The sequence below is a fragment of the Chanodichthys erythropterus genome, chromosome 3 (assembly GCF_024489055.1).
Source record: "Chanodichthys erythropterus isolate Z2021 chromosome 3, ASM2448905v1, whole genome shotgun sequence".
Taxonomy (NCBI): domain Eukaryota; kingdom Metazoa; phylum Chordata; class Actinopteri; order Cypriniformes; family Xenocyprididae; genus Chanodichthys; species Chanodichthys erythropterus.
The window spans coordinates 66,534,258-66,557,338 of NC_090223.1; the positions used below are offsets into that span (position 1 = coordinate 66,534,258).

At 37.3% G+C, this 23,081-nt stretch overlaps 1 protein-coding gene and 1 pseudogene across 4 annotated transcripts in view; both read right to left on the bottom strand.

Annotated features, from left to right (window-relative positions):
* The window catches only part of LOC137006116 (NACHT, LRR and PYD domains-containing protein 3-like), a 43,166-nt gene extending 24,983 nt beyond the window's left edge, over positions 1 to 18,183 (bottom strand). For 3 of the 4 annotated variants that reach the window (XR_010892474.1, XR_010892475.1, XM_067366589.1), the window contains exon 1: positions 18,092 to 18,183. The gene's annotated coding sequence lies outside the window, so the exon portion shown is untranslated. Of the gene's footprint in view, positions 1 to 4,639; positions 4,665 to 18,091 lie in introns of those variants that run through there. The other variant, XM_067366599.1, reaches the window with a different exon arrangement.
* A 1,232-nt stretch (positions 18,184 to 19,415) lies between these two features.
* Positions 19,416 to 21,883, bottom strand: LOC137005372 (toll-like receptor 13; annotated as a pseudogene).
* Between the last annotated feature and the right edge of the window lie 1,198 nt (positions 21,884 to 23,081).

Sequence of the window (23,081 nt, forward strand, 5' to 3'; positions counted from 1 at the left end):
CCGCCATCTTGCACCTATCACACTGAGAAGAAATGGAGGGAAATATTTTGTTCAATCTAGTTTTGGAGTAATGAATGTGATGCATAACTTTGAACTGGATTAATTTATATCTTGAATTTACAGAACAGCTCTTTATTCTCAACAGGCCTTCTTTCCAGATCTCATCAGACACGTCGTCGTTCACGTCAGTAGACCAGGCTGTTTTAAGGTGTTTGGTGCATATAGGTGTTGTAAAAGCATGAATAAAATGAGATACCAAATGTCTAGTTTCAGGATTAGAAGATAAAAGTTCATGAATAATGTGGTTTTCAGATTTATTTATAAAATGTGGAATTTTTTTCTTAAAATAATTTCTAATTTGCAAATAATGGAAGTAGTGAGACTGTGGGAGTACAAATGTATTTTTAAGTTGCAAAAAGGATGCAAATAAATTTTCTATATAGAGATCTCCTTTAACAGCATAAACCTTTTTTTCTCCATCCTGAAAAAGCTCCATCAATCCAAGAAGGCTCAAACGAACAAGGATTGCATAATATTGGTGTATTGATTGAGACTTTTGGTTGTTTATTTTTTGATCTGATTCAAAATCTTCAAAGACTTTCTCAACACAAAATTACTGCTGCCTAATTTACAGATAGATTTACGCTCTGTAAAAAGTAAAGTTGGGAGACAAGACTCTGGCACTGACATAGCCTCTGCACAAACCCATAGAGGAGAAGTCTCAGGTAGCATGTCATCCAGAATACCCCTTTGCCAGAAAGTGAGAGCCCTGGCATTTGCTGCCCAGTAATAATGCTTAAAATTGGGAAGCCCAAGGCCTCCACAATCAGTAGGTTTTTGCAAGTGGGCTTTTGCTATGTGAGGTGTTTTACAGTTCCATACAAATGAAAGAATAACTGAATCAAGTTGCTTAAAGGATTAGTTCACTTTTAAATAAACTTTTGCTGATAATTTACTCACCCCCATGTCATCCAAGATGTCCATGTCCTTCTTTCTTCAGTCAAAAAGAAATTAAGGTTTTTGATGAAAATGTTCCAGGATTTTTCTCCATATAATGGGCTTCAATGGGCACCAGACTGTCCAAATGACAGTTTCAGTGCAGCTTCAAAGGGCTTTAAATGATACCAGACGATGTCTCAATCAGCTCCCTAGTTCAGTAGTCAGGGCACTGATAAGGGAATCAGCCACATTCACTTTCATGATATACTGATTCACGACCTAGGGAACTAGGGAGCTGATTGAGACACAGGGTTAGTATTTGCATGTTCAACTCGTAAACACCGACTTTGTACTTCCGCCTATGTCAAGCGTGACCTTTTCAACGTAACTGCGTATTATGTGACGTCACGGACGCGCATCCAAGAACAGAGCTAGGCCAACATTTGTGCTTCTAAAACTTAAACCTTTTTTATTTTTTTTAAAATGACTGATCATTTCACTAGATAAGACCCTTAGTCATTGTCTGGTATCATTTAAAGCCCTTTGAAGCTGCACTGAAACTGTCGTTTGGACCTTGAACCATCTGGTGCCCATTGAAGCCCATTATATGGAGAAAAATCCTAGAACATTTTCATCAAAAACCTTTCTTCAGTCGAAAAGAAATTAAGAAGGACATGGACATCTTGGATGACATGGGGGTGAGTAAATTATCAGCAAAAATTTAAGTGAACTAATCCTTTAAACTAGAACGTTCTTTCACAAGATGTAATATAAGTCTAAGGTTTCTCCTGAATGTGTCTGTGAAGTTTCAGCTCAAAATACCCCATAGATTTTTTTTAATTCATTTTTTTAACTGCCTATTTTGGGGCATCATTAACTATGCACCGATTCAGGCTGCGGCCCCTTTAAATCTCGCGCTCCCTGCCCCCTCTGAGCTCTCAACTATAATACAGTGCATAAAGTTCACACAACTAATATAACCCTCAAATGGATCTTTACAAGATATTTGTCATGCATGCTGCATGCATGCTTCGGATCATGTAAGTATAGTATTTATTTGGATGTTTACATTTGATTCTGAATGAGTTTGATAGTGCTCTGTTGCTAAAGCTAACATTACACACTGTTGGAGAGATTTATAAAGAATGAAGTTGTGTTTATGAATTATACAGACTGCAAGTGTTTAAAAATGAAAGCCAGTTTATAAATATCACTAAAAATATCATGATATCATGGATCATGTCAGTTATTATTGCTCCATCTGCCATTTTTCACTGTTGTTCTTGCTTGCTTACCTAGTCTGATGATTCAGCTGTGCACAGATCCAGACGTTAATACTGGCTGCCCTTGTGTAATGCCTTGAACATGGGCTGGCATATGCAAATATTGGGGGCGTACATATTAATGATCCCGACTGTTAAGTAACAGTTGGTGTTATGTTGAGATTCGCCTGTTTTCCGGAGGTCTTTTAAACAAATGAGATTTACATAAGAAGGAGGAAGCAATGGAGTTTGAAACTCAATGCATGTCTTTTCCATGTACTGAACTCTTGTTATTCAACTATGCCAAGATAAATTCAATTTTTGATTCTAGGGCACCTTTAAAAAAAGGTTGCAGGCAAATAAATAGGGAGATTTTGAAAAAGATATAGAAACTTAGGAAGAGTAACCATCTTTATCACATTCACACGGCCAATTAGTGATAAAGGGAGCAGTTTCCAGCTTTCAATGCTTAGTTTAAGTTTATTAATCATGTCTAAAAAATTGAATTTAAACAACTGGGTTTAGGGTTCTTTGGAATTTATCGAGATAATCATCCACTATTTTAAATGGTATACTGCTCAAAAAGGTATCACTTGAGTTATTCGTTAGGGGCATAAATTCACTTTTACTCCAATTTATTGAGTATCCTGAAAGTTTACTGAAAGTGTAAATGTAACCTAACATTTTCGGGACAGAAACCACAGGATCTGTGAGACACAGTAAAAGATCATCTGCATATAAACTTATCAGACTTTCAGCATTGCCCAAAGAAATACCATGGATATGTGAATGGGTTCTAATTCCTACAGCTAATGGCTCGAGTGCAATGTTAAAAATTAGAGGTGATAGAGGATCACCTTGTCGTACACCCCAGTTCAGTTCAAAAGAACTGGATCTAATATCATTGGACAAAACAGATGAGGACGGATGGAAGTAAATAATTTTGATCCAGTTGATAAATTCATTGCCAAATCCAAACTTCAAAACCTCAAAAATATATATGGCCACTCAATCTGATCGAAGGCGTTTTGGGCGTCTAGTGAAATAATGGCTGCAGAATTGTTGGCTAACTGACGATCTGCATATAAAATATTAAGAAGTAGGCATACATTACAGAATGAAAACTTTCCTGGAATAAACCCAGTTTGGTCAGGATGGATGTTGTGCTAATCTGGAAGCCAATATTTTAGTCAAAACTTTTTGATCAAAATTTAAGAGGGCAATGGGTCTATAATTGGCTGGATCTGTCTCAGGTTTTCCTTTTTTCAGAACTACACAAATATTTGTATTTGTAAATATTTCATACAAAGAATCAGGAAGTTTTTTTTCCTTTGAATTGAATCCTGTAGCATTCTCAGCATATAAGGGGTCAGCCTCCTACTAAAAGCTTTAAAAAATGTGCAGCCAAACCCATCCGGGCCAGCAGCTTTCCCAGATTAATAAATCTTCAATTGAGAGTTCAGATTCTAGGTCAGACCTAGAGGATTCACTAAGTTTTGGAAGACTTAATTTAGAAAAAAAAAAACTCATCATAAAATCATAATTATGGTCAGAATCTGGAATTTTAGAAGTATGTAATTCTGAATAAAATTCCTTGAAACATTAATTTATCTCAATAGGACTAGTTATTAAAATGCCTGTTTTTGATTTAATCATGTGAATTGCTTGTTCTCCCCTCAGTTGCCTTGCAAGCAACCTTCCAGGTTTATCCCCTAACTCGAAATTCTTCTGCTTGAGTTTAAGGAGAAGGTTACTTATTTGGCCATTTAGTATAGAATCATACTCATACTTTAATTTTAAGATTTTTTTATTATAATCGGATTTTGAGAGTGACACTCTATATGCTTGTTCGAGTATTGGCAATGTTTCCTCTATTTAGCTTGTTTTTTAGACGACTCAAATGATATGGCCTCGCATTACGAATTTAACAGTATCCCACAAAATTGAATCTGAAACCTCTCTAATGTCGTTAGTTGCAAAAAACTCATCCATTTTTCCAGTTAAATATGAAATAAAAGTTGAATCTTTGATTAGAATTGGGTTGAAACGCCACAAGTAATTTCATTTTAGCAAAACACTTTCAATTTGGAACGTAACTGGGCTATGATCAGATATTAATATATTATGATATTTAGTATTTACTAATATTGGAAACCAATTCAGATGTAACCAAAAAGTAGTCAATTCTAGTGTATGATTTGTGAACATGAGAGTAAAAGGAATAATTCCTATCTGTCCGATGCTGAAGCCTCCAAATGTCTGTTTGAGCGTGCTTTATAGTTTCCTGGTCCTGATGTCACCCACTTCTGACATCGTCACACCATTGGACAGATTTTACATGTGCTTCATGACAACATCATACAGAGCGTTTCCACAGAGTCATTCTCGACGCAACTCTTCACGGAAGAGGAAACAGACTAAATATATTATTTTCTTACATAGAAAATCCATCTTGATTTAAGAATGTTTAGATATTTGTACTGGAAATAAGACAAAAAAATAATCAGTAAGAAAAGCATTTTTGCAGCATGAATAAATGAGGTACTTAAACATCAATTGTGCTTTAAAAAGGGGGAGGAGACTGAAAGAAACTCTAGGTTTACTGAAGTTAGCTCTCTTTCAGAAACAGCCTTGACTTACCCTGCTTTCTCAGGTTTGACATGCCTCCCATTCTGAAACGGGCCCTTGGACTTAAATCATGTTTATCAGGCATTTTGGGAGACACAAGTGAATAGCGAAAGAAATTATATATCAACATTCCTATTAATTATTAGATATTATTATGAAAATGTTGCCAATTATTACACCCATTATTACACTTCTTTTTTTGATGGACAGCAGTGGTCCTAGAGGCAAAGTTGCTCAGAGTGAGAAGTTCTACCATGTGGTAGGAATGTTGTGGGTGTACGCGAAAAATCGTGTGAGACACGATGCTTTACGCACGTGAAAAACATGATGGCGCCCCCGGTGGCTAATTTCTTTAGAATTTCCCACAGGCCTCTAGGGCTGCGAGTCAAACAGGCCCAGCGAGTTTCGTTCTGATCGGCCTCCGTTAACCTTGTCTGATTGATGCTCAAACTTCAGTGGCCGATGGCATGTTTTTTGAGATGCATCAATGTCCTCGTAGACAGTTGTGGCCCCTCGGACGAAGACACTGCACAACAATTTTCAAGTCACTTCGACTAATGGTGAAGTAGTCATAGCTGCTTTCATGTTTTTTTTCCCAAGTGGCCAGTTGCCACATCCTTTTTCATGCGACCACAGAACGACTTAGACGTCTTACATAGGTGTGCTGAGTTTGGTAAAAAATATCTCATTCCATTCATGAGTTATAGCCATTTTAGTAAAAGTGGCCCCACCCACTTCAAACGTTTTTCCGCCCCTTAGGGACCGTGAATCAGAATTTCAACTTTTTTCTGATAACTAATAACAATCAGACTCCAGAGAATCTCGCTGCACTGGTTTAGGTCAAAAACCTAGGACTAGTTCGCAGAAGTCGTTTTTTCAAAAAATCCAAAAAATACCCGAAAACTTTGAGCCAAGGATTCCAATGATATAACACACTTGAGCCTAGGCCTAACGGCTCAGGAGTTATGAGCCATTTCATACTTTTGACCGCTGTAGCGCCCCCGTCAGGCCGATCGAGCGAGCCTTGTTGACATTGTAGACAGTGTGAGTACTACCATCCCTCAAAGATTCAAGTCTCTATGACTTATGGTTTGGTCTGCCTGATCCCTTTTAGGGGAGAATGCTGAAAATTTAACAATTACAATAGGGTTTCAGTGCTATGCACTTGAACCCCTAAAAATGCACAATACACAATCTTCCAGCCAGTGGTAAAGTCAGAATGTACATATAATTGTCCTAAATCATTGTACTTTAATGGTAAACTATGTGAGTGACGCTGTGGCACAGCATGATTTTGAACAGCTGGAGTCATATTTGGGTGCTGTGGATGGTGTACCTACAGCCATTCAAATCAGTGTGTTGAACTGTAAAGACATGGTACTGCGCAGCGCTTCTCTCAGTATGTGACCCTCTTTACACTTTGTTTTGCTAATGTTTGAGGCACATTTTAGGGAAAGTAGTGATTGCATGCAAAGTGACAGAATATAATGTATGAATCATAAATGGTAGATTTTCACATGTTAATATCTGTAAAATAAGTAGATTTGCCAAGTTTGTTTAAATTAACAGTTGCAGAAATGAGTAGACCCTTGATTAAATTCAACAAATGTGCAATATTCTACAACCTGAATTCTGGAAATGTTGGGATGTTTTTTTTTTTTTTTTGTATGATTATTTTTATTCACAATAGAACATAGATAACTGTTTAAACTGAGAAATTTTACACTTTTATCCACTAAATGAGCTCATTTCAAATTTGATGCCTGCTACAGGTAGATGCTAACTAAAGCTTTATCATGCAAAAAGGAAGCCATATGAGAACATGGTTTTGAAAAGAAGAGGAGATGCTACACCATGGTAAACATGCCCCCGTTCCAACAATTTTGAGACCTGTAGCAGGTGTCAAATTTGAAATGAGCTCATTTAGTGGATAAAAGTGTAAAATTTCTCAGTTTAAACATTTGTTATTTTATCTATATTCTATTGTAAATAAAATATTTGCTTGTGTGATTTGAAAGTGTTTTAGTTTATTTGATTCAAATTTAAAAATCATCCCAACTTTTCCGGAATTTGGGTTGTAGTACTTAAAGGGTTAGTTCACCCAAAAATTAAAATTCTGTAATTAATTACTCAACCTCATGTCATTGCAAACCCGTAAGACGTTCATCTTCAGAATACAAATTAAGATGTTTTTGATGAAATCTGAGAGGCTTATTATCTCCCATAGAAAGCAACGTAATTACTGTCATTCAAGGTCCAGAGTAGTAAAAACATCATTAAAATAGTCAATGTGACTACAGTTGTTCAACTTTAATGTTATGAAGCCACAAGCAGGGGCGGATCTATAATATTATTTATAGGGTGGCAAAGGGGTGGCATGAGGTCTATGAGGGGTGGCAACACCAAAGCAAGTGCCCATGCTTAGTTTTTGGAGATTTAAGGCCTGACATACACAATTGTGTTCACAAACATTGCATTACCAGAAAGTAGTCCTCTATATACTGTTTAAAATGTAAAAATAAATAACAAGATTTCAATATCCATCATGACACCAAGTCAAGACACTATATGAAAAACTTCAACAGATTCTAAATGAGTCTGAGCTTGGATCACTAAAGGAGATGAGCAGTTTTATTAATATTACTCAGACTACTTTGATGGTTTAACTCACATGTTTTAGTGCAAGTTAAAGAGTAACAAAACAATTTTTGAGTTTTTGTTATTAACAGAGGTGGGAATGTCTGTGTGTAGTAAATTCAGCATCCTCTGCACATTTGGACAAATTTCATTACAGTATACTATAGCAGGGTATTGGTCTTCTGACACAAGACTAAACCCCTGTAAATTATTCATTCAGCTCTCTCTCAGATTTTGACTGGTGTGTCATCAGTTTTGCTACCAAATGTTGTCATTGTTAAACATTTTGAGAAATGTCTTTGTTTTGAGAACTGGACGAATGGTTTGAGAAACTGGGTTTACAATCATTTATAAGTGATTAACTTATAAGTCACGTTAGCAATCGAGAAAAGCTAAAATACATTTAGATTCTTACCTAACTCTGCTATTAGTTTCTGTGATCGGGATATTCTTATTGATTTCATGTTACTGTTTCGTGGGATGACAAAAAGAATGTATCCATGATGAAAGTGGAGCGGGCGGTCGCTGAATCAGCTCGCCAAAAATTACGAAAATGAATCTCAGACATATTCGGATGGGATTACATTTCTCACGGGACTTCTGAGTTAACCGGGAAGCAGTCATTTTCCGATTCGCAAACAAATATGGGAAAAAAATCGTCAGTGAACTTGGCTGCGTTGTGTTTTTGACTGTCAAAGAACCGGTTCATAAGAGTCATTTGTTAATGAAGCGGACTACACTGGGCGCGCTGCGTGCGTGTGCAACCATGCACAGTTTATTGAAAGATGTGTTTTCTTGAAATTATTTTTCGTTATGCTGACTTTTTTTTAGCTCATCACATTAAAGCGCCGCTGCTGAACAGTAGTACTTGAAACATTGCTTACATTTATATTTTATTCTGTAGTAATTTTGGGATGGCAAAGCTTTTTCTTAGGGTGGCAGATGCCATCCCGTGCCACCCCGGTAGATCCGCCCCTGGCCACAAGAATACTTTTGTGTGCAAAAACAAAACAAAAATAACTTTATTCAACAATTTCTTCTCATCCCTGTTAATCTCCTACAATGTTTACGTTGTAGAGTATTGGCCAAAGCTGATCATGTGATCAGGATGATGCAAGCATGTGATGCTAACGCAGGAGTCGGCCAATAATAAGCCGGCGTTCTGACGTAGAGCCTGGAAGCTCTGGACGTAAACAACGTATGAGAATGACAGAGAAGAGAAGATATTGTTGAATGAAGCCGTTTTATTTTTGCTTTGTTTTTGCCAGGGGCAGATCTAGACCTAGCGGATCCTAGAATTATCACAGAATTAAATATAAATGTAAGCAGTGTTTCAAGTACTGCTTTTCAGCAGTTGCACTTCAATGTGATGACATAAAAAGACGGCATAATGCAAAATGGCAAGAAAACACGTCAATCAATAAACTGCATGATGGTTGCATGCGCACAGCACGCTCAGTCCGCTTCATTAACAAATGACTCTTATGAACCGGTTCTTTGTGAGTCAAAAACACACAGCGCAGCCAAGTTCACTTACGAATAGTTTTTCCATTTGTACGTGAATCGGAAAATTACTGCTTCTCAGCTAACTCAGTAGTCCTCTGAGAAATGTAATCCCATCTGAATATGTCTGAGATTCATTTCATAATTTTTTTTGATGAGCCGATTCTTTGACCGGACGCTCCACTTTCATTGTCAACATAGTGAAACATAATGAAATGGAAAGAATGAGAAGAAATGATCCATGAATATGTTCTTCCTGCTTCTGATATTTCTATTTACTTTATTTATGAGGGAAGATAAATGATTCACTGTGTTAGTTAAAGGCTCTCTAAGCGATTCAGACCGGAGTAACTTCCTGTTGACGTTCGAAGTGTTGTCAAACAAAACAGAGGATAGCTAGACCCTCCTCCTACTCCTCCTACTCCTCCTCCCCTCCGTGCTTCCTGAAACAGTCATGAACGCGCATTTAAAATGTAAGTAGCTTGCGTATTGACGCTGCTTTTCGGTTACTGGCTGGAGCATGTTTATTATGTTAAAAAGCCACTCTGTGTAGCTGTTTTTATTCTGAAATCTGTTTGGATGAAGTTTGTTTCAAGTTTGTTCAGTTTTTACAGTTGCTAACATCCTTTTGTCTGATCTGTAGTCACATTTTCAACACTCTAAACTCAATTCGCACCTCATCCGTCTGTTGTGATCACACCATTAACACAATTCATGTTGTTTTCACACAGTAGGTTGTTTGCAATCACGTGGTTCTGGTGACATGCGAAATTAATGTGGAGGGCAAGCAGTGAAAATTAGAATGGAAGAGATGGAGAAAAGCCCTTTCTGTGCTGGTTTAGAAAGGTTTAAACAGAAAATCACAACATGTGTTGGACGTGATCCTTGTGTTATGAAGATGAGCGACTTTTCCACTTTACTGAAAGACTTGACTGCCATAGAGGAGGTAGATATAGAGGATGTGAAGCTGCCGTCACGCCGCGTTCAGCTCTAGTCTGGGTTTGTTTATATCTGCTAGTGACGTCAGGGGCAGTATTTTGATTTTCTGTCGTGATTGTGAAAAATGTCGCCATTGTAGGTAATTTATGCTGCATCAAGAACTGCAACAGGAGCTCAGAGAAAAACTGGACACTGTGATACAATTTTCACCTTTTTTACATGTAAAAACACTAAGAGAATCAGATGAGAAGGTGACAGGAAGGCGTCGGATAGAAAATCTAGTAATTTCACTGACTGAACCCACTGAATATCACTCAATAAAATAATCACATAGTGTTTTTGAAAGTTTTGTATTTGGTTTGGTTTATAATTCACATTAGGCTACATTTGCAAGCCAGCTTGTGAATGAGTTTAACTCGCAGGCAGCCACTTCACAACCGTTCACAAGCTTCATGGGTTTGAATTTGGTTGTCATTTTTGAAATAAATACAATAAAAAAGTGTGTCGGTGTCTGTCATAGACTGTAAAGAAAGGTGTCTGTCCACTAAATGCCCCTCCGATTCTCCTCCATGGTCATATGGGAAAGTGAATATGTACAAAGATAACATTAAAACTACAGCAGATGCAAAATGCTATTAAAGGTGAGGTAAAGTTAAAAAAAAAAAAAATAAAAGTTACTTGAACTATGAAACCTCCTTGTGGTTTAAACAACGCTAAACATATGATTTTTGAGTTTGTGATAGTGATTCCTATGTACAAAAATCACTTCATGCCCTCCAGCCTCATTTCATGCCACAGCAATGACGTCATTCACAAACAACCTATAGACAGTCAATTAACATGTTTCTAAAATGCTTAAAGGGTTTGTTCACCCCAGAATTAAATTTCTGTCATTAATTACTCACCCTCATGTCGTTCCACACCCGTAAGACCTTCGTTCATCTTCAGAACACAAATTAAAGGTGCTAAAGAGGATGTTTTGTTTTATACATTTTTGCAATATTACTTGAAACTGTCTTTACTAACTGATAAAAGACTATTTATTAGGTGCACTGAAAGGAATAATATTAATATACTTCATCTGTGCACGAGGTAGGGCCTTAAAAAATGGGATGAAACTCAACATTTACGTGAGATGCGGCTGTAGCGATATGTGGGAAAACAGTTTGAACAACAAACTAGATTGCAACAAAAGCTCAACGTTTATTAACGGAGGGAATAGACAATAGTAGAGCTGCACGATTCTGAATAAAAAGAGAATCACGATTTTTTGGTTTCAAATAGAGATCACGATTCTCCCACGATTCTGAATATACAACCAAACAAAATAACATCTTACTAGAGGTTCTGACAAAATATAAATTGCTGGAAAATGTTTGAATTAATTATTTAAAAAATGGTTCTGAATGAATTCAATGACTCATTAATGAATACTTGTTTCATTGCTGGATGAATATCAGTGTTTTTGAATCTTTTGAATTAATGATTCAATGACAAATACATTTTTTAACAGTCAGTTGTCGCCACCTAGTGGAATTAGATGTAATTGATACTGGCTCTCTCTGGCTCTGGCAGCATGAACACAGATTTGAACATTACGGTGTGATTTTGTCAAAGGTTTAATAGACGAATCGAGATCGCGATCTCTTTACGATTAATCGTGCAGCTCTAGACAATACAATAAAGACTTAAGAACAAAAGACATTTGAACATTAGGAAACAATAAAACAGAAGAGAAACAATAACTGTCGACCCAACCCCTAAACTAACTACCAAAAGAAAAACGTAAAAACAAAACCGTAATCTTGGACTTATGCGACACCTTAACTAAACTACACTACATGAAGAACAGAAACACAATAGTGGCGAACACCCTTCCATTAACTGACAGTCAAAAGAACCGCCTGCCGTATTCAAACCACCGTCAATAGAGTAGTTACGCTGGAATTTATAAGGTTAATTAACGGTTAAATCGAAGTTAACACTCGGTAGTGTCAGGCGACCGCAGAAGACTCAGAGGCGAAGAAAGAGTTCATAATATTTATTCAGTCTGGGTGTGCCTCATACGTCCTGAAAAGTGAAGCTGCGGGCTCTTTGATCGCCCCCTGGAGGCTGGATGCAGTACAGGTCATAAACCCCGCCCACTCAATGCAGACGAATGAGACTTAAGTTAAAACATAAAAATAAATTATGCTTCAAATAAAATTTTCCTGATTTATATTCAATTGTTCGTTTTTGTGATAAGTTTGATTTTAGCTAGCAATTTGGTGCTATAAAAACGAGGCGTGTCATCGTGATTCGCAGTTGATTGACAGTCTGAGGACTGTCGGAGCTTTGAGGGGAGATTGAAGATATATAAATAACTATTAATTCTCGATTTCTGTGTTATTTCACACCGACAAATTGAGTTGTTCAGCAGTAAACTGTATTAACTGACCTACAGGATCTGACGGATATCTGAGCTTTTCTCGGTAACGTTAAATGTGGACTCCATAAGCTAATTAATAAACATTATTAGTTAAGATAACACGCCTAACGTTAGCCATGACGGAATAAAAAGCAGGTGATTGTTATCTGGCAGTTACTTTATTATTTTTATGGGTATAAAATAATAATTAGCAGGATAAAACTAATGATAGCCTACTCTAATTAATTATAGAGCACTGTCTACAGCAATCGATCTCCTGTAACGTTAGTTTAAACATTTTATTTAAAATGGCAGGACTGTTTCTGATGATTTAGAGTTGTTTCTAGTGGCATATTATATTGAGTTCATCTACTGAAAAACATTATTGCTCTAGAAACAGAATAGCCTATTATATTATAGGTAGAATTTTAAATTACGTATAATTTATATAGCCTATTTAAAATACATGAATGATGACGCAGTCGTCTGGGCGGAAGTTTGATACCGCGACTCCGCCTCCGGCTCCACTGACGATTCCTTCTGCGCATGCCCAGGCTCCAAACTTTGCGTAACATGTCAGTGCCCATCGGCGTCCGTTTTGGCTTCAGTTCAATACAATGGAAGGAAGCGGCGTCGCGTCATCCATCTTTTTTTTACAGTCTGTGATTCAGTCCCACAAACAAACAGAAACAGTCTGCCAGGCGTGGAATTGTAGCACGCTGCAGCTGGTGAACAAACGCGGACGCGAGCGGCAACCAGGACCAGCTGACACAAATGAAAGAAGAGCAGAGAAGGAAAAAAACCCAAAAACACAAACACTCAAACCTGGCTCATGACAGGCTGGTTCGTACAAGAAGAAATATTCACATTTTAATATAGGTCAAACTAAATCAAGTGGTTGGTACAACACACCTCAAGTCACTGACAGCGGGAACACAAAAGAGTCTGCAGACAACGTCGTCTAAGCTTACACAGCCTGATCAACAAACAAACTCACAGATCTGCTGTCTCAAACCACACAATAAACAGCTCAACATCATGATAACTGGACTTTCAGCATGTCTAAAGGCACAGAAGACGAGTGAGGGCCGAAGACAAAACGTTCACTGCAACACCGTCATGACATCACCGAGATCATGTGACAGAATAACCCAAGAATAACTCAAAAGAGAGAGAAAAAACAACAAAATACAACACACGTGGGACATAACAATACTTATATTGTAATAAATAAGGTTGTTATTTTAGATATCGGTGAAATTTAACAATTCTCGATTCCATTTGAGACCTAAAACTACTAATATAAATGTCACAGATTATTAAAGACAAGTAAACAGTCATTAATAAAAAAAGAACAAATAATTAAACTACAAGCAATAGCACAAATAAATAAACTCAACAGAACAAAGAAACAAATGAAATAATCAGTGTGTTTTTCAGGAAGGTCTAACAGTAGAAATTGAACAATCAAATGTAAAATACTGCATATAATCTTCACGGTACAAAATGAATAAAGGTTCATCCGTATTAAAGCTACAAAAGCGTTATTCAGTGAAGATCAGGAGTGATTTTCTCTTTGTCTTTTGTGGTTTGATCAACATTAAAGGGTCAAAGACGAAAAAAAATGTGTTGTCCGAAGGCCATTAATTTAACATAAAAAGATAAATATGTGTAAATATAATATTAAATCACTTAACTCTTACCCTTCTTTAGAGCCAGAACTATTTGTGTTGCAAACTAATAAATTAAGGGAGTAATTGAGCTCTAAAGTGTCAAAATGTCATTCAGTGTAAAGGCTCCGGTATACTTCAAACGAACTTCTTTTTCGTTCTTCGTTTAGGTGTAAAACGAAGTTCGAAATGCGTGACCAGCGATATACTGTAAACGAACATCTGACGCCGCCCACACTTCTAAGAGCGATGTTTAGATGAATATGTAAATATGTGCTGTGCACTTTCTGCTCAGTAACAAAATAAACAAAAATGAGAAAACAGTAAGCATTTATTATAGAAAGCATAAGAAAAGCGTCTGATCATAACAGCATGGGTATGTTAGCACGAGCTCTGCAAATTAGCACTCCAGTCACGTCACATCTTCATTTATTCAATGGATTGCTTAAAATCAATTTACAGTATCAAACATGAAAAACAGTGTCAGTGCCTCATTTTTTTACAAGCACAACTTCATTTTGTACTATAAAGCAGCTATCCAGTGTGTTCATGTTTTCACCCGCGGAGATCTTACCTCGACAAACTCTACAGATCAAATGAGTCAGAGACGCGGTCCACGCGAGTGAAGGCGGAGCCTCGGCGCACACCTCCTATTACGTTATCATCACTGACCAATGGTAGTACGAAGGTGTTTTTGGTGCTGGAACGAACTTTTCCTGAGAGTTCGCTTTGGCAAGCCGTTTCAAACTTCCAAAAAGAACACAAAACGAACTTCGTTTTGGCCTGATTTTGTTCGAAATGACGTCACATCAGTTCTTTCTTCGATTTCGTTTGAAGTACCGGGGCCTTTAAGGTGAACTGATGGACTATTTTAGTTAATATAATATTACATTAAACTTGATTATGAATTATATTAGCTAATATCCGCTTCATATTTGGGGCACTTGAGTCTGTACAAGTTTGGGAGTGTTGGTTTACCTTTTAAACTTTGATTAAGTGTTATAACCTACTACTGATGGATTATTAATAACATTAATGGATGAAATCATATTCTGTTCCAGTGTCATAACTATCAGATTTTCATTTTTTAGTTATTATCAGAGAAGAAAGAAGGATGTCAATCCTGATCATCCTCCAATCCATACAAGCACACAATCTGATGCTGAAAACACCTGGGGCCCGTTTCAGTAAGGAGGTTCAACAAACTCTGAGTTGAAACTTGAACTCTGAGTTGACTTACTCTGAGACGGGAAACTCTGAGTTTTCAGTTTCAGAACAGCTGAATTGAGTTAGTTCAGTCGACTCTGAGTAGGTTGACTCTGAGTTAAGCGCGTTCACCACGACTATGAAAATCCATCATCAATGGAGCTCCGATATTACGATTCACCATGGCAACAGCACTTGACAAAAGGACATCCGCATACTTCTGAGTCAATGCAAGTTTAATTCTTATCACTGTTATAATATCAAAGGTGAAAACTGGTAGAATGGTAAGTTATTGAACTAATATTTATTTTCATGGTATCCCACATGCAAAAAAAGAAGAAAAAAATAATGCAGGATGCAATAATAAGAGTGTAAATGATTTTATCGTTATTAAACACTCGTTAGGCAATTTACTTCCACTTTTAGAAAAGTTTCTTCATTTTTATTAAAAAATAAATGCCTTTCTGATGTGATATGTGATGGGAAAAGGAAGAATAGCGAGCTCAGCAAAAGGCGGATTCGAACCCATTCAATCACATCACAAGTTAATTCTCTGCACCCAACACACTACTGCCTGCACCACTGCAGCCACTGGAACAAGGGTCAGTTTTAACCTGGTGTGACACTGGTGGGAGGAGCTACTGTAAATTTGCACTTAGTAATACCCAGGAGAAAAAAAAAGTATACTTGAGTGCATTAAAAAATACTTAAATACAAGCAAGTACATTTGTAGTACATTCTTTATTTTGGTGCTAAATAAAAGTGTCAAAGTTATACACTATATAAATACACTAATTCAATGTATATTTGTACTTCAGTAGTACTTCACTGCACTTGGAAAAGTATACTAAATACCACTACTACTTAAATTGATTTTTAGTGCAATGAAATAAAAATATACAGAGGAGTTTTTAGTTTATTAGTGTATTTGTTAAAAGTGTGCTTTCAATGCTTTAAAATTTGTTCAATCTTAGTAGACTTTTATATAATAATCCTAAGTTTAAATGACATTGATTTTCTTACAAATATATTACTAATGTACTAGTTATAAGTACATTTTCCCCCAGGTGAAAAAAGTGCAGTAAAATACACTTTATTTTAGTACACAGTACACAGTACACTTCCATAATGTATTTAAAGTGCTCTATTTTCGTGCGCTTATTTTGTACTTAATATACTAAAAGCTGTACTTTAGTACTTCTTAATATAATCTTAAGAACATCTAAGTGTACTCAACTGTGCTATTTTGAGACACCATGAAATATGAACTAAAATGTGCTTTTAACATAAATGTATAACACAAATGTATTTAGTTACCACTTGTAGTACACTTGAACCCATCTTTCACACACCTTTAAATGTACTCATCACACATAGGAAATACACTTATGAATTATTTAAAATATAAGAATAATATATGATAAATATATACAAAATGTATTCGTAATGTTGTAGGCAATAAATTATAAATACATTTTGTATATATTCATTATATATTAATCTTATATTTGAAATACATCATAAGTCTATTTTAAAAGTGTATGAAAGATGGGTTCAAGTGTACTACAAGTGGTAACTAAACATATTTCTTTATTAAAAAAAAAATGTATTAAAAGCACATTTTAGTTCAAATTCATGGTGTCTCAAAATAGCACAGAGTACACTTAGATGTTCTTAAGATTACCTTAAGAAGTACTAAAGTACAGCTTTTAGTATATTAAGTACAAAAAAAGTGCATGGAAATAGAGCACTTTAAGATTATTTTTATTACCACACTGGCAGATATTGATAATTTTACTTAAGTAAAATGCACTTAATTTAGATCCCCCAGGAAACAAGACTAAATATCTTATATCATTTTCTTATATAGAAAATCCATCTTGATTTAAGAATTTTTAGATATTTGTACTTGAAATAGGATGAAAAATACTCATTTTTGCAGTGTGAATGAATGAGTTAACTATTTAAACATCACTTGCACTTTAAAAAGGGGGAAGAGACCGAAGGAAACTCTGGGTTTACCGAAGAAAACCTGCTCCCGACCAGGTTAGGTTCACAGAGTAAGTTACCATGGTAACTGACTCTGAGTAAGAGTTACCTCCCTTTCAGAAATGGGCTTGACTTAACCTGCTTTCTCGGGTTTGACATACCTCCCATTCTGAAACAGAAAACCCAGAGTTTCCCTCATTTCAGGGTTAACATACTCAGAGTTTTCACTTAACCTCCTTTCTGAAACGGGCCCCTGATGTGAAAGGACCTGTTGTGATGTTACTTCGAGAAAGATATCAATGTTTTGTGATGATTTCAAGGAGGTTTTTTGGCACAATGTTTCTGAATGTTTTGTAATAGCTTTGTTTGAAATGTTCAATGCTGGTTTAATCCTACATACATGAATGAAATTGAACCTCTTGCATCAGATAGAAAATCCATGTTCTTTATGTGTGTGGATCCTGCATGGATCATCTCTCACATTTCTTCTCCAGTTTTTACACAGTTTTATAACTTCAATAGCTAAAGAAAAACACTATTGCTGATACTAATAACAGTTCATATGATCAGTGCTGTTATTGCTGAAGGACTCACATTTACAGTAATCAGTATTTTTAGGATTATCGTTATCTTTTTATCGCCCACACAACATTATTTATCGTCTCTTCAGAGGTCAAGTTACATCACCTAAATATAGCTTCAGAAAATATCTTTACGGTTTTGATATAATCTGGATAAAGATTAGAAAAGTGAAGAAGCAGATGTTCCTTCATTTCCGGCGTCATCCATTCACGAGCGTCAGTGTTTGTTGTTGTCAGTGAACAAGAGTGTGTCACGATCATATAAACACACAGAACAGCATCATATAACAACATGACACGATATTAAATTAAGCTGATAACTGAACTTACCGTCAAACTCACTGATGTTCGTTCAGCACCGACACTAATTCAAGCTCCTCGAATCAAAACAGAAACAGAAACAAACATCTCACAGTGAAGACCTGAACCGGAGCTTGATACGTTTAGACATGACCACGTGATCTGTGATGTCAGAAGCAGTGTTGCCAAGTCCCCGGTTTTCCCGCGGAATTGGGCTGCTTATCACTGTTGCTGCGGGTTGAAACGAACCCAAAAAACATGATATTTAGCCCCTGGAATTTTACCAGGGGAACCCCGCTAAAAACGGGATTTTAACTCCTGAATGCGATTTACCGGGGGACCTCCCTAAAACGCCATTGGGCTGGTTTTGTTGTGAAAACCTGGCAACCCTAGTCCGAAGTTTCGTTTTTGCACACAACCATATACCTGCTTCATATTCTGTTTCAATAGGCTTGTTTGAGATGCTCCTATGTTGCTGAAAATAAACATAATGAACAAGACACCCAAAGTACTTGTCATTTATTTCCATTCAAAAGATGTGTGTATCACTCATTTCAACTTTAATTACAGACATGTTTTATATATATATTTTTTATAAATGACAACAATCACATAACCCACAGAGAGATCACACTGTCAGAGAGATTGGGAATATTCGCACATTATGTTTACACATAAAAACATGGTTTTAGAGTTTTAAAATCAAACATTTAAAAAAAAAAAAGAGATCAATACATCACGGTTACAGTAGAGGCTATGGGCCAGGACAGTATCATGTTATTAACTTAATTCAGACTCACTTTATGTGATTAATTAGTGTAATGGATCCTTCGGGCAGTTGTGGCCTAATGGTTGGTGAGGTTAGAATGGTAACCTGAAGGTTGTGGGTTTGATTCTCAATACCAGCAGGAAATGACTGAGGTGCTCTTGAGCAAGACACAGAACTCAAGTGTGTGTGTGTGTGTGTTCACTACTCTCTGATCCTAATGTGTGTGCACTAACTTGTATGGGTTACCATCCCTTCACGTCACTTTCACTATAATATGGTGAAATATAAAACATTCATCACATGTATCTCATAACATCAGTGTATGTCATAGTTTCATGGAGTGTCTTGTCTTAGAAATGGTAATAAGAAAGACTAAATCTGTGTTTAGTTTATATATGCATCTCTGAGTGATTCATTAACATCTCTGCGTGTTAATGAAAAAAGATATAAACTCAGTTATCCCTGATTTAAAGAGAAATAAATGTGTAAAAGAGGAAATCATTATAATCAATCGTAGTCTAGGAAGGTGGGAAAAGCCTATACATAAAAATAAAGTCACAGACTATTTTCTTCAGTAAGGTTCAGTTAGATGATCCCTAAATCCCAGCCAATGGATGCTCCATTTCTGAGGAGACTTTGTTTTCCAGAGCGACTCTGAGCTTCTGCCAGAAGACCCTGGTGTCCTCTCCGGGATCAGGCCAGCTGAGATAGGTCTTCTTCTGGATTAGTCTCTTCATCCTGTAGTACGGAGACAGCTGATGACTCGGAATATGCTCCAGGAACACCAGGATAAGAACGTCTTTTTTCTCATCAAAGAGACGGAAACTAGCAACCTGGATCTCTCGGGAACACCACTCACTCTCCAGGTAGTGATGGCTAATCACACAGATGGTTTTGCAACTACTATAAATGCCATTAACAATATTCTTTCTCTGCTGTTTGTTATCATGGAGGAAAGCAAGGAGAAGGTAGTAGGCATAAACAACCTGCCATCTGAGGAAGTGAAAGAGAAAAGAGCCGAGAAGGGTCATTGACACTAGTGTGGCTGTGGAGATGAAGCAGAAGAACCCCACATCTACGTTACATGAATCCACATCCAGATCCAGGAGTTTGTGTCCTTTGACTTTGTCTGGGTAATTGCACGTGAGTTCATAAGCACTCTCGACTTCAGTGTCATTGCTGCTGATGGTCCAGTTGACGAACCAGGCGTTGGTACAGTCACACGAGAGATAATTTCCTCGCAGATCAAGGTAAATCCGAGTCGGCAGAGACCGGATCAAGGTCTCGTTAATGACTGATAAGGCGTTCGTGCTTACATGCAACAGATGCAGTTTACTGAGATTTGCATTAATGAGAAAGTCCAAAGATTGCAAGCCAACTTTGGACAGGTGGAGTGTCTTGAGGACCCGGAGGGGCAGAAATATTCTCGTAGTGAGTGAAAGGAGTTCATTCCTGCTGAGATCCAGCTCCCACAGATAAAGAGTGTAAGTGAATGTGTCTGGATCTAAAGAGTTTATATTGAGATTCTCTGCTTGAAGTTCTTCCAAAGACCTCAGTCCCTTGAAAAGGTTTGAAGATAACACATTCCTTTATGACCTTGGCTAAAAATGTTCAGAGTCTTTAGCTTTCTCAGATTTTGAAAGGGTGGATGATCAAGAGGCTTCTGGTTGTCATATGAGATATAGTTATTGTTCAACAGAAGGGTTTTCAGGTTTGGGAGTCTGGAGAACACAGAGTCTTTTATTGAACCCCGAGAGAGCTTGTTTGATTGCAAATTCAGGAAAATTAAATTTGTCAATCCATTGAAGGACCCCGCTTCAATAAATGAGATTTGATTGTCTGGAAGAGACAAATTCTTCAGGGATTTTAAGGACTCAAAACCTCCCCTATGGACCGTGTCCAGCTTGTTATTCGCTAGATCCAAAATCGTAAGTTTTTGAAGATCTTTTTTAAAATATCCATTGTGAACGAGTCTGTTAGATCCAATCATTAGAGTTTCTAAGCCTTTCAGATCTTTAAAAGCAAAGTCGTCAATAAAAGATATATAATTACTGTACATCTGAAGGGTCCGTAATTGGGTTAATTTGGCAAAATCAACACGACTTATGCTCTTTATATGGTTGAAGGTGAGGTCCAAAAACTGTAGACCTGGCAGGCTGCTGATGACAGCAGGAACGCTGTTTAGTCCGTTGTTGGACAGATCCAGCTCGGTTAACTGTGTGCAGAACTGCATCTCGTCTTTGGATATGGATGTAATGTTGTTCCCCTGCAAGCCCAGAAATCTCAGAGAAGAAATCAGACAGACGTTCCTCATCAAAGCTTTCACCTTTACATCCCCCAGAGAGTGTAGCCTCAGGCTGCAGTGACACTGAACACTTCTGAAATAAATCCAGGACTTTCAGTCTCAGAGATATGTTGGACACCTCCGAGGTCTGAAAAGAGCTGAAGTTATTGCTCCCAATGTGCACTTCCTGTAATTGAGGTCATGAAAAGAGCGGCTGAACTTTGCTTATTTGCTTCAGATGATTTCTGGACAGATTTACTTTTCTTAAACTGATCAGGGGTGAAAATGCAGAGATGTTGATATTTGCGATCAAGTTGTCATTTAGATGCAACACAGTGAGATTTCTCAGATCCTGAAACATTCCTCCAGAGATGTCTATCAGTTTGTTGAAGGCCAGATTCAACTCCTGCAAAGCCACCAAACTGCTGAACGCTCCGTCCTCCACTTCCCGGATCCTGTTGTGTAGTGCAATAAAACTTTTAAGATTAGACAGATGAGAGAAATACTCCTGGTGTATCTGCTGTATGACATTGTCAGAAACGTCCAGATATGTGGCTTTGTCCGGTATATTCCTTGCTATAAACTGCAGGTTCCTCTTATTACAGAACACATTTATGTTTTGTGCATATTTCAAAGACCCTCTGACGGTACAGTTCTTTACTGAGTATCCATTGACCAGATTCATGAAAACACAGCAGTGAAGCAGCCATGAAGTCAAGCGAATGAAGCACATGATTTACTAATTTGTTCCCGCTTCTCTCTTCCACATTTTGAGATTTATCCTGTTATTAATCACTTAAATGAGTAAATCATGCAGGTGGAATTCTTGACTTTTCTTCTCTTCAGTGTTCCTAAGAAAGAGAAGACCAGAGTAAGTGCAGTGATGACGGTGTTACGCACAGTGTCAGTGACGCATGGGTAACCCATTTAATCCCACCGATCACAACAGTGACTGTAAAGAAAGATTTCATTTATGAAGCTAAAACTGGTGTTTTAGTGCATTTACTGCAAATATGGAAAAAATTAAGGGTCTCAATGAAATATGTGCAGTTTCTCATGGTTAGTGCAAATGATCACATGACCAGAGCAGTTTAATTCATGTTTGCACCATCAGTAGATGATGGCTGCATCAAAGCTTCAAAACAAAAGGTTAATAAAGTCTGGTAACTACAGAGCCCTGCACATGATATGCAAGGAAATAAAGTCAATCGTGCAGACAATTAACTAATTAATTCCCCCGATTTGCTGAATTGTCATCACAATACGTCACAACACTGGAGAAAACTTCCGGTTCACAGGGACTGTAACTATTTATTTCAATCAATTTCTAAATTGTGTGCATGATTAACTATTTTGTCTTGCGCATGATTTAGCCTACTATTTTTTTCCTGCATGTGATATAAAGGGGCTCCATATTTAACATAAAGATATGACAAAGACGCGGTGACATCATGGTCAGAACAACAGGTTAGAGACGAGGCTCCGTCAGAAAAAAGGTAGAAAACAGTGACAACTGCAGATACATAAAGCTTTCAGGATAAAAAATAGCCAGTGAACAAGATGAATACCACATCGAAAACGAGAAGACAAGGAAAACCAGGACATTTGAAAGAAACTGACAATAAATCACCGAGCACGAACAGCGCTAGCCGCGAGGAGCAGGTAGCACGTGAGGGTGAAATGTCTTTGATACAAGAAATGAGAAAACTTTGTGAAGAAAACAGTTAGGGACCCTTGAACGCTTGGAAAAGACTGTGAGAGATATTAAGGAGCAGCTCAGTGACCACCAGCAGAGGATTGGTGAGCTGGAGTGAGCGATGTGGAAGATGTGGGGGCAGAGCAGCACCGTGTGATACGGCACCTGTTTCAACATGAAAAACAACTCACAGCTGTTTGTGATGATTTACAAAACAGGCTGAGGAGAAACAACCTTCGATTATTTCAAATACCAGAGGAGAGTGAACATG